Source organism: Phyllopteryx taeniolatus, unplaced genomic scaffold (genome assembly GCF_024500385.1).
Source record: "Phyllopteryx taeniolatus isolate TA_2022b unplaced genomic scaffold, UOR_Ptae_1.2 contig_121, whole genome shotgun sequence".
In the NCBI taxonomy this organism is placed as follows: Eukaryota; Metazoa; Chordata; class Actinopteri; order Syngnathiformes; family Syngnathidae; genus Phyllopteryx; species Phyllopteryx taeniolatus.
The window spans coordinates 31,758-43,088 of record NW_026902994.1 but is presented as its reverse complement, the minus strand read 5'-3'; the positions used below and the strand labels follow the sequence as shown (position 1 = coordinate 43,088).

Below are 11,331 nucleotides of genomic sequence, written 5' to 3'. Positions count from 1 at the left end.
AGGGCTGATCCCTGATGCAGTCCCACATCCACCTTAAATTCTTCTGTCACACCGACAGCACACCTCACCGCTGTTCTGTTGCCCTCGTACATGTCCTGTATTATTCTAACATACTTCTCTGCCACTCCAGACTTCCGCATGCAGTACCACAGTTCCTCTCTGGGTACTCTGTCATAGGCTTTCTCTAGATCTACAAAGACACAATGTAGCTCCTTCTGACCTTCTCTGTACTTTTCCATCAACATCCTCAAGGCAAATAATGCATCTGTGGTACTCTTTCTAGGCATGAAACCATACTGTTGCTCGCAAATACTCACTTCTGTCCTGAGTCTAGCCTCCACTACTCTTTCCCATAACTTCATTGTGTGGCTCATCAACTTTATTCCTCTATAGTTGCCACAGCTCTGCACATCACCTTTGTTCTTAAAAATGGGCACCAGTACACTTTTCCTCCATTCCTCAGGCATCTTCTCACACACTAGAATTCTATTGAACAAGCTGGTCAAAAACTCCACAGCCACCTCTCCTAGATGCTTCCATACCTCCACAGGAATGTCATCAGGACCAACTGCCTTTCCATTTTTCATTCTCTTTAATGCCTTTCTAACTTCCCCCTTACTAATCATTGCCACTTCCTGGTCCACCACACTTGCCTCTTCTACTCTCCCTTCTCTATCATTTTCCTCATTCATCAACTCCTCGAAGTATTCTTTCCATCTACCTAGCACACTGCTGGCACCAGTCAACATATTTCCATCTCTATCCTTAATCACCCTAACCTGCTGCACATCCTTCCCATCTCTATCCCTCTGTCTGGCCAGCCTGTATAGATCCTTTTCTCCTTCTTTAGTGTCCAACCTGCCATACATGTCATCATATGCCTCTTGTTTTGCCTTTGCCACCTCTACCTTTGCCCTGTGTCGCATCTCAATGTATTCCTTTCGCCTCTCCTCGGTCCTCTCAGTGTCCCACTTCTTCTTAGCTAACCGTTTTCCTTGTATGATTTCCTGTACTGTGAGGTTCCACCACCAAGTCTCCTTCTCTCCTTTCCTGCCAGAAGATACACCAAGTACTCTCCTGCCTGCTTCTCTGATCACCTTGGCTGCAGTGGTCCAGTCTTCTGGAAGCTCTTCCCGTCCACCGAGAGCCTGTATCACCTCTTCCCGAAAAGCTGCACAACACTCGTCCTGTCTCAGCTTCCACCACATGGTTCTCTTATCTGCCTTTGTCTTCCTAATTTTCCTCCCCACCACCAGAGTCATCTTACACACCACCATCCTATGCTGTCTAGCCACACTCTCCCCTACCACTACCTTACAGTTGGTAACCTCCTTCAGATTACATCGTCTGCACAAGATGTAATCCACCTGTGTGCTTCTACCTCCGCTCTTGTAGGTCACCCTATGTTCGTGCCTCTTCTGGAAAAAAGTGTTCACTACAGCCATTTGCATCCTTGTTGCAAAGTCTACCACCATCTGTCCCTCCAAGTTCCTTTCCTGGATACCGTACTTACCCATCACTTCTTCATCACCCTTATTACCTTCACCAACATGTCCATTACAATCTGCACCAATTACGACTCTCTCTGTGTCTGGGATGCTCAGAACTACATCATCTAGCTCCTTCCAGAATTTCTCTTTCACCTCTAGGTCACATCCTACCTGTGGGGCATAGCCACTAATCACATTACACATAACACCCTCAATTTCAAATTTCAGCCTCATCACTCGATCTGATACTCTTTTCACCTCCAAGACATTCTTAGCCAACTCTTCTTTTAAAATAACCCCGACTCCATTTCTCTTCCCATCTACACCATGGTAAAATAATTTAAACCCTGCCCCTAAACTTCTAGCCTTACTGCCTTTCCACTTGGTCTCCTGGACACACAATATATCAACCTTTCTCCTAATCATCATGTCAACCAACTCCCGGGATTTTCCTGTCATAGTCCCAACATTCAAAGTCCCCACATTCAGTTCTAGGCTCTGTGTTTTCCTCTTCTCTTTCTGCCGAAGAACCCGCTTTCCACCTCTTCTTCTTCTTCTTCTTTGACTTCGACTTCGACCCACAGTAGCTGAATTTCCAACAGCGCCCTGCAGGTTGACGGCGCCGGTGGCGGACGTTGTTAACCCGGGCCACGACCGATCCGGTATGGAATTCTTTGGATGAACGCTCATATTTGTTTGGCAAGGTTTTAAGCCGGATGCCCTTCCTGACGCAACCCTCTGCATTTATCCGGGCTTGGGACCGGCCTACAGTTTGCACTGACTTGTGCCCCCCATAGGGCTGCATTGTTGGACTTTCACAGTAACCTTGCGGTAATCTAGTAAATGTATATATATTTTTTGCCCTCAAATGTAAATGCAAACCAAAATTGACTGTTCTTTTCTATTGGTACAGAAAAGAATGCATTACTTATGTCCACTACTGTAAACACAATTACCGGTTTGATTCCTTCATGTGCATCTTGTTTTAATGGATATTGACGAATCCCTGGTCTATATTCTGTTTTGGGTCTAATTTGTACTGGTAAAGGCCCTTTAATAAGGCCTACATCAAATGGTCCTGTTGACCATAATTTTTTTTTAACTTGTTTTAATATTTCCTCATCAATTTCAGTGAGGATCATTTTGTCTAATCAAACAGGATTCATGTGTTTCCCTTCATCACCCTGTATTGTCCAAAACATCGCCATCCAAATTAGGCCAGTTGATGCACTGTATTCCAGTTTGTTTTCTATTTGCTGCCAATCATCTGTCTCCTGTCCTTGTTTTACTCATGTTCCCATATGTTTCCACTGTGACTCATAATCTTTGCACAATGAAATGTGTGGGACACTTGTATTTTTATACAGTTCCTTTAATTTGTCTGGTAAAATAATTCCTGCCGCGACTTTTGCTTCATTGTCTGAGTACAGATAATCTACAGTAATTTTATCAGGTGTCGCATGTCGTAACTTTTTTTTTCATATCCTGGGTCTGGCCCAGGTGTGTTTTTATACCACAGAGTTATATGCAGCGCATCACCTTTTTTATTGTCTTCTACTTCCGTTATAAGCTGCAAGGCTGCAGACAACAGGGCTTTTCCCATGTTTAACGGTGGTTTGTCTGAGATATCGATTGTGTAATAGAATGTGATTTCTCTGCTTTCCAGTGTCACATAGAGGTCCTCTCTTTTTAATTCCTGTTTTCGTTTCATTACAATATTTCCATTTGATGATGGAATGAGTACAAGTCCTAGTTGGAATAAGCCATCTCTTCCCAACAAATACACAGGGCACTCCGGGACTTCGAAAATGGGCATTCTACAAGATCTCCCCTGTGGGTCTCTAATCCACACAGGCTCAAGTTCCATGGCAAAAGTAATTTGCCCATTTGCAGATCTAACTATTGCCTTTTGTCCCGATAGTTTGGAACCTGGAATCTTTTCCCGACATTAAGTCCTACATGCTCCTGTATCGCAAAGAAATTTAATTTCTTTCCCATTTACTGACAAGGTTATTTCAGGTTTTTCAGTGTCCAAACTCAGAATGTCCTGTAAATTGAAATCCACTTCCTCATTCTCTTTAATGATTACACAAGAGGATTTGTTAAGTTGGGAAGCAGGTTGGCTTAGTCATGCGGTAGTTTGTCCGTATTCTCTTTTATTTCTTTTAGGGCAGTCACGTGCAATGTGGCCTTTCTCTCCACAGCACCAACAGCCTGTATTATCATAACTACCTCGACCTCTACCATATCTTCCTCTCGCACAGCCTCTGCCGCGTCCTCTAAAATTTGCTCCCCCTCTGCCTTGATAGTATATTTCTGCTCCTTCATTGAGGAAGACATCTTTTTTTTTTTTGTCCTAACACTCTTTCTGCGTGGAGGGCATGATTAACATATTCCTCTAGAGGGCCAGTTGCTAGGTTTATCCAATGTTTATCTACCCATCTGTTAATGTGTTCTTTCGAATTCGCATGTAAAGCATTTTTAAACTGTTGTTGATAAGGGCCAATCTTTACACGTTAGGCGTTCTTTTGGATCCGTTTTACTGTTATTTTTTCCCATTTTGTGAATTTGGAGGTCAGTTTATTTGCACCTAGAGTGACCTTTGACTTTATTCAAAATGACAGGGTGACAATGAATGTCTGAGTTTTGGTAATCCTCAAGCTTCTACCCACACGGGGCGGAGGATTCTTGCATCTGCTTCCAAACCCAGTTCTCACTTACAATCCTGTCTATAGATTCATACTTTTACACATTCACACGATACTAGTAAAATTTTTACAAACACACGAAAACACGGAAACACGGAATTTAAGTACGTACAGGACTCCGCCGTCCTCACGGAATTTGTCGGACTCCGCCGTCCCTCTATTACTTTGCCAGTGACTAGTATTACACAAGGTTTATTAAACACGGAATTTAAGTACGTACAGAACTCTGCCGTCCTCGCGGAATTTGTCGGACTCCGCCGTCCCTCTATTACTTGCCAGTGACTTGTATTACACAAGGTTTATTCTGCCGCAGACTTCTTCGTCGCGCAATTCACTCCCTCTTTAATCCTTTTTCCTAAAAAAAATTAAAATTTAACTCACCAAAGTCATCTTCAATCCTGTGGATTGTCGTCAACCTTCAGATCCCAGTTGAGGAGAACGAAGACCAGTCCCGGAAAGGGTCTCAATTGCCGTGGCCACGGTCTCTTGACTGGATGTCGGCTCCACAACTGGAATCCTCGGGTGTATTGACAACAAATTTTTCTAGTTGCTGGAGCGGGTGTGTGGTGTCGAAGGCGGCATGGTGGATAGTGTTGCGGGACCCCGTGGCTCATGGGGAGAACATCCAAACTCGCACAGGACTGTGAGGCAGACGTGCTAACCATGCCGCAGTGACAGCTAAATTAGCTCCTTAACGAATACGCTAAGTCTATCCAGCACAAGAAAGACTTGTAGCTCAGTGGTTAGAGCACTGGTTTCGTAAACCATTGCTTGTGAGGTCCATTCTAACTGAGTCCTGAAGTCAATTTTCGCAGTTGCAATTCATGATGCTATCCACAGTTGGAATGTGGCTGTCTGCATGGTCATTTTGAGTGTGTCAAAAATCAGGTACGCTTTCATCCCTTGCGAATAAACTGACGACAGACCTTTCCAACCTTTTGTCTACTTAAATCTCAGAATACCTCAAGTTTCATTTGGGTGTTGTAAGTACATTAGCTGAAACACTAACAGGCCTCATCGCTGGCACCTCCTTCTCCGGTTGGATCGACAAAGACATAATGTAGCTCCTTCTGACCTTCTCTGTACTTTTCCATTAACATCCTCAAGGCAAATAATGCATCTTTTGGTACTCTTTCTAGTCATGAAACCATACTGTTGCTCGCAAATACTCTCTTCTGTCCTGAGTCTAGCCTGCACTACTCTTTCCCATAACGTTATTGTGTGGCTCATCAACTTTCTTCCTCTATAGTTCCCACAGCTCTGCACGTCACCTTTGTTCTTAAAAATGGGCACCAGCACACTTTTCCTCCATTCCTCAGGCATCTTCGACAAATGACTGAGAACTATGAGAATTTCTTGGGTAGCCCATCACTTACACTCTGGTCCTGGATGTTTATAATTTACAAAGCCACTCCCACCACACTTCAGTTGTACAGCCGGTTCCACGACCCCCTGTCCTGCATGCTTCCACTCCTGCCCCTGTCCTGTCCAGTCCTGTCCTATCTTGTTGTATCCTTCCCTCACAGGGGGTGGCACAACTGCCCCATACAACACTCGATTCTGTGTCATTGTACTAGATTACTTTCCTCATCTTGTTAACAGCTAGAGAGAGTTTTGTCTTTTGTTGTAGTCTTTTCCTATATTATTTAGCTACCTTTTCACTCTGTCTCTTTTTTGTTTCTGAAATTGTCCTTCACAAACTTTGCTCTATTCAACTGAACGATTGTAATGCTCACTAAATATTCATTAGAATACAAAGAAACCACAACTCAAGAATGGTTAGCATAAGCATTGATTTTGTATCTGGGTGGAAGGCCCGAGTGAGAATTGAAATGACGACCCCTGGTTTACAAGACCAGTGCTCTCGCCCCTGAGATATGAGACCTTCTGTTAGCATTTTAGCTCATGAGCAACCACTCAGTTTTACAAAATGAAGAGCAAAGCTTGGAAATGTCTGTGATCAGCTTGTCAACCATAGTGTTAATGGGATGTTCGCAAGGGATGACAGAGTACGTCATGGCTTTTGACATGCTCAAAATGGCTACATAGAAAGCTGGTTTTCTACCTTGGCTAACGTCATGTATAACAACTGTGAAACTAGACTTCAGGGCTCAGTGAGAATTGAACTCACGACCCGTGGTTTACTAGATCAGTGCGCTAGCCACTGAGCTATGAAGCCTTTCTTTCCAGGTTAGAGTTACCATTTTGGTTAATGAGCTAACAACCAAAGGGAATGCATTGTCGGCTTGTTTAGAAAAAAGGTTTTAAGGAATTTAATTGTAATACCAACACACATTTACACATGCTATGGGCAATTTAGAGTCTTCAATTAACCTACCATGCAAAGCCTGAGTTAGCATTTTGGTTAACAAGCTAACAACAACAAAGTGGGCAAAAGTGCATTGTCAGCTTGTTAAAAAAGGTTTCAAGGAATTAAATTTTCTTACCAACACACATTTACACATGATATTGCACGAAATTTGATACCCAAAGTCCCGGATTAGCCGAATAAGTCTTGAAGTGAAATCACAATAGAATGAGAAAATAAAAATAGATAACGTAACGATAACACAACAATAACAACCATAAAACAAATGCTAAACCCCAGTTGTGAGTTAACGCAAAGATGCAAATGCAGCAAAGGCTGTGGATGCAGCAGAAATACAAATGTATGAGGCTTGAATTGTGCATGATATTTACATGCTCATTTAGTTACTGGTTTACTATACCAGGAATCTAAGCACTTGTTCTCTAGGATAGCGTTGGCATTTTGGTGAAAGCGTTAATTTCGTTGCCACAGAATAATATGTCCCAGATTAGCTCGTAGTGGCTAGTCATAGGTGTGTGTTTAAAAAGCACTTTGTATTTGTCAGTTTGTGGGAATACATTGTTGACCTTCAGCAGGACCAAAATGGAAATTTATGGTACAGAGATTGTGAGTATTGACTGATGAGAAGAAGGTTGCTGTTCCAATGATAACTGCAGAGTGTAGCAGTTGGGTGGAGTTATCCTGTTTCACATAATAGATAGCAGCTGTTTAGATTGCCAACAGACCACAGTGAGAATTGAAGTCACGACCCCTGGTTTTCAAGACCAGTGCTCTAACGGCAGAGATATGAGACCTTGGGTTTTAGCGTAGGCAACGGCAGGATAAGAGCAATTGAGTGTGATGTTGGTAGTTTCCATGGTTTAAAAACTTTGCTCTATTCGACTGAACGATAGTAATTCTAAATAAATATCCATTAGACTACAAAGAAACCACAACTCAAGAATTGTTAGCATAAACATTGAATCTGTATCTGGGTGGTAGGCCCCAGTAAGAATTGAAATCATGACCCTTGATTTACAAGACCAGTGCTCTCGCCCCTGAGATATGACACCTTCTGTTAGTATTTTAGCTCATGAGCTATCACCAAATTTTACAAAAGGTAGAGCAAAGCTTGGAAATGTCTGTGATCAGTTTGTTAACCATAGTGCTAATGGTATGTTAGCAAGGGATGACAGAGTACGTCATGGGTTTTGACACGCTCAAAAGGGCTGTACAGGAAGCTAGTTTCCTACCTTGGCTAGCATCATGGATAACAAATGCAAAACTTGACTTTAGGCCTCAGTGAGAATTGAACTCACGACCCCTGGTTTACAAGACCAGTGCTCTAGCCACTGAGCTCTGAGGCCTTTCTTTTCATGTTAGAGTTACCATTTTGGTTAACTATCTAACAAACACGGCAAATTTTCAGCTTTTTTAGAAAAAAGGTTTTAAGGAATTTAATTGTCATACCAACACACATTTACACATGCTATGGGCAATTTATAGGCTTCAATTAACCTATCATGCATGTTTTTGCAATGTGGGAGGAAACAGGAGTACCTGGTGAAGGCCCACGCAGGAACCGGGAGAACATGCAAGCTCCACACAGGCGAGGCCTAAGTTAACATTTTGGTTAAAGAGCTCACAACCACAAAGTTGGCAAAAGTGCATTGTCAGCTTGTTAAGAAACAAGGTTTCAAGGAATTAAATTGTCTTACCAACACACATTTACACATGATATTGCACGAAATTCGATACCCAAAGTCCCGAATTAGCCGAATAAGTCTTGAAGTGAAATCACAATAGAATCAGAAAATAAAAATAAATAACGTAACGATAACACGAGAACAACAATAAAACAAATGCTAAACCCCATTTGTGAGTTAGCGCAAAGATGCAAATGCAGCAAAGGCTGAAGATGCAGCAGAAATACAAATGTATGAGGCTTGATTTGCGCATGATATTTACATGCTCATTTAGTTACTGGTTTACTATACCAGGGATCTAAGCACTTGTTGTCTAGGCTAGCGTTAGCATTTTTGTGAAAGTGCTAATTTTGTTGCCACAGAATAATATGTCCCAGATTAGCTCGTAGTGGCGAGTAGTCGGTGTGTGTTTAAAAAGCACTTTGTATTTGTCAGTTTGAGGGAATACAGTTTCTCTTGTTCATGCATTGTTGACCTTCAGTAGGACCAAAATGGAAATATATGGTTCAGAGATTGTGAGTATTGACTGATGAGAAGAAGGTTGCTGTTCCAATGACAACTGCAGAGTGTAACAGTTGGGTGGAGTTATCCTGTTTCACATAATAGATAGCAGCTGTTCAGATTGCCAACAGGGTTCAGTGAGAATTGAACTCACAACCTCTGGTTTACAAGACCAGTGCTCTAACGGCTGAGCTATGAGCTATTAGCCTGGTCTATTTTAATTGCCATGGTCAGCATTTTGAAAATCCAAAGACAACCTGAAAATCCAACAACATTGCTTTGATTGGATGAGACAAAACATTGACCTGCAGGTTTTTGAGGTATTCTAAGGACAACTGCATCACTTATTCCAGTATATTTTCTTGGTTAATCCAACCACTGGCTTTGTAGACCATGGCTCGTACCACTGAGGAATGAGTCCTCACTCTTTGGTCTTGCGTAATCCTTTCGGTGAACAAGCCAACACAGAACTAACGATGACAGAAGATCACTGATACATTGAAGTGCCAAAAGCAACATCCGCATCACAGCCCATAAACCAAAAACTTGTGAGAGTTGAAATCACGACCCATGGTTAACAAGACCAGGGCTGAGGATATGGGTGGGAGTGCTTGCAAATAGTGCATGATAGTTCCAGTATATGGTTATTTGTACTTGAGAAAACTTCATAATGCAGGGATGACTGAGCATGGGGGAACTGATATCAGGGCTACAAAATGATGCCTTAGCATGTTCAGCAAAAATGGCCGCAGAACGTATACTACCAACTCAAGAATGGTTAGCATAAGCATAGAAACTGTAGTTGGGTGGTAGGTCACAGTGAGAATTGAACTCACGACCTAAGATTTACAAGACCATTGTTCTACCCACTGAGCTATGAGACCTTCTGTTATTAAATCAGCTCATGTGCTAACACCGAATTTTACAGAATTGAGTGCCACTAATCGTACATCATGGCTGGCCTCACCCCTGTTTTATAAACTTTGCCCTTCATCCAAGCAGAGAGACTTCTGTCACATGACACACCTGACACCTTCCTCCACCCGTTCTAACCTGCTTGGATCCGTTTCTTCACTTCCTGACCACACTCACCATTGCTCTGGACGGTTGACCCCAAGTATTTAAAGTCCTCCACCCTTGCTATCTCTTCTCCCTGGAACCTCACTCTTCCCCCACCACCCCTCTCGTTCATGCACATATATTCTGTCTTACTTCGGCTAATCTTCATTCCTCTGCTTTCCAGTGCATGCCTCCATGTTTCTGTTCCTCCACCTGCTCCCTGCTTTAACTGCAGATCACGTCATCTGCAAACATCACGGTCCACGGGGATTCCAGTCTAACCTCATCTGTCAGCCTATCCAGGGTTAGGGTTAGGGTTAACAATGGTTAACAATTTGCACCTTGATGGTGCATGAACATAAAACTCTGTCCAAAAAGAAACACTTTTTGTGACAGCTACACTGCCACCGAAATTACAAAATCTATATTCACCCATATGTTAAACAGAATAAATCTTGTAATTTTCTCTGAATTGACAATCAACCATCTAGTCATGCCGCCTCAACATCAAAACAATGTAGTCCTCGAGTTACGATGTACTCGACCTACGTTTCGACTTCACGACGCCCGTGCCTCAGCCATTTTGTCCCCAGCACCATAGTGTTTCTGCGTAGGTAGTGCATAGTGCTTGTCTGTGTTTGTGCGCCGGGAGTATCTGCCTTTTTCGCCCTCCTTTTTTCACACTCTCAGCATTAATGGTAATTTTTTGACCTGAGTTCGTTGTCACATTTCTGTGGGGCCAATTATGTATTACTCGTGCACTCACTGGAGTTGTCTCACCATGCTGCATTATTTGCATATACTGGCCACTCATGCCAGAGTAGCATCTGCTCCATTTGCACACTGATTGAGGAGTATCTGTAACATTTGCACAACCACTGTCCCAGATTATTGCACTACTCGTCACTTTAAACCGCATACACTCCTTGAAGTCTCAGCGCTCTTTGCACAATGGTCATTGCACCGGACTATTGCAATATTAGTCATTCAAACTGCTCTAAGTGCTAGAGGACTCTGCATCTTTTTGCACAATTGTTTTTTGTCAATGTCTTTATGTCTCCAAAGTGTTCTGTAAATTGACTGTCTTTTGTACTAGAGCGGCTCCAACTACCGGAGACAAATTCCTTGTGTGTTTTGGACAAACTTGGCAAATAAAGATGATTCTGATTCTGAAGTAAAGCATCTTAATTTTTGTTTCTTCATACGAAGTGTTAACCTTTCCTGTTATGGTCACCTGACCGTGGTCGGGAGACGCAGGGGTTAACTCCCTTCTCTTGTTGCACAGCTGAGATGGGTGGTGGCAACAAAAAAGGCACGAAGCACCGATTTGCTACTTTAATGGCTTTATTACTGCACATTCAACATCAACGGGTCCTCTGCTAATCGATACTCTTCCCCGGTCGCGGGCCCTACACTTGCTACTGTACACACTCGCACCGATGCACACTCCTTCCTCCTTCACAGTCCCGCCGGATGACGCCTGCGCAGTGCCGTCTCACTCACATATCGACGCGCACGCCCACACACAATGAGCTTGCTGTCACAGTCACCTGGGACAA

At 42.9% G+C, this 11,331-nt stretch overlaps 2 non-coding genes across 2 annotated transcripts; both read right to left on the bottom strand.

Annotated features, from left to right (window-relative positions):
* Positions 1–7,800: 7,800 nt before the first annotated feature.
* trnat-ugu (transfer RNA threonine (anticodon UGU)) lies at positions 7,801–7,873 on the bottom strand. Its single transcript has one exon. It is a non-coding gene; the product is annotated as a tRNA-Thr (tRNA).
* A 1,651-nt stretch (positions 7,874–9,524) lies between these two features.
* On the bottom strand, positions 9,525–9,597 carry trnat-ugu (transfer RNA threonine (anticodon UGU)). The gene has a single exon. It is a non-coding gene; the product is annotated as a tRNA-Thr (tRNA).
* Between the last annotated feature and the right edge of the window lie 1,734 nt (positions 9,598–11,331).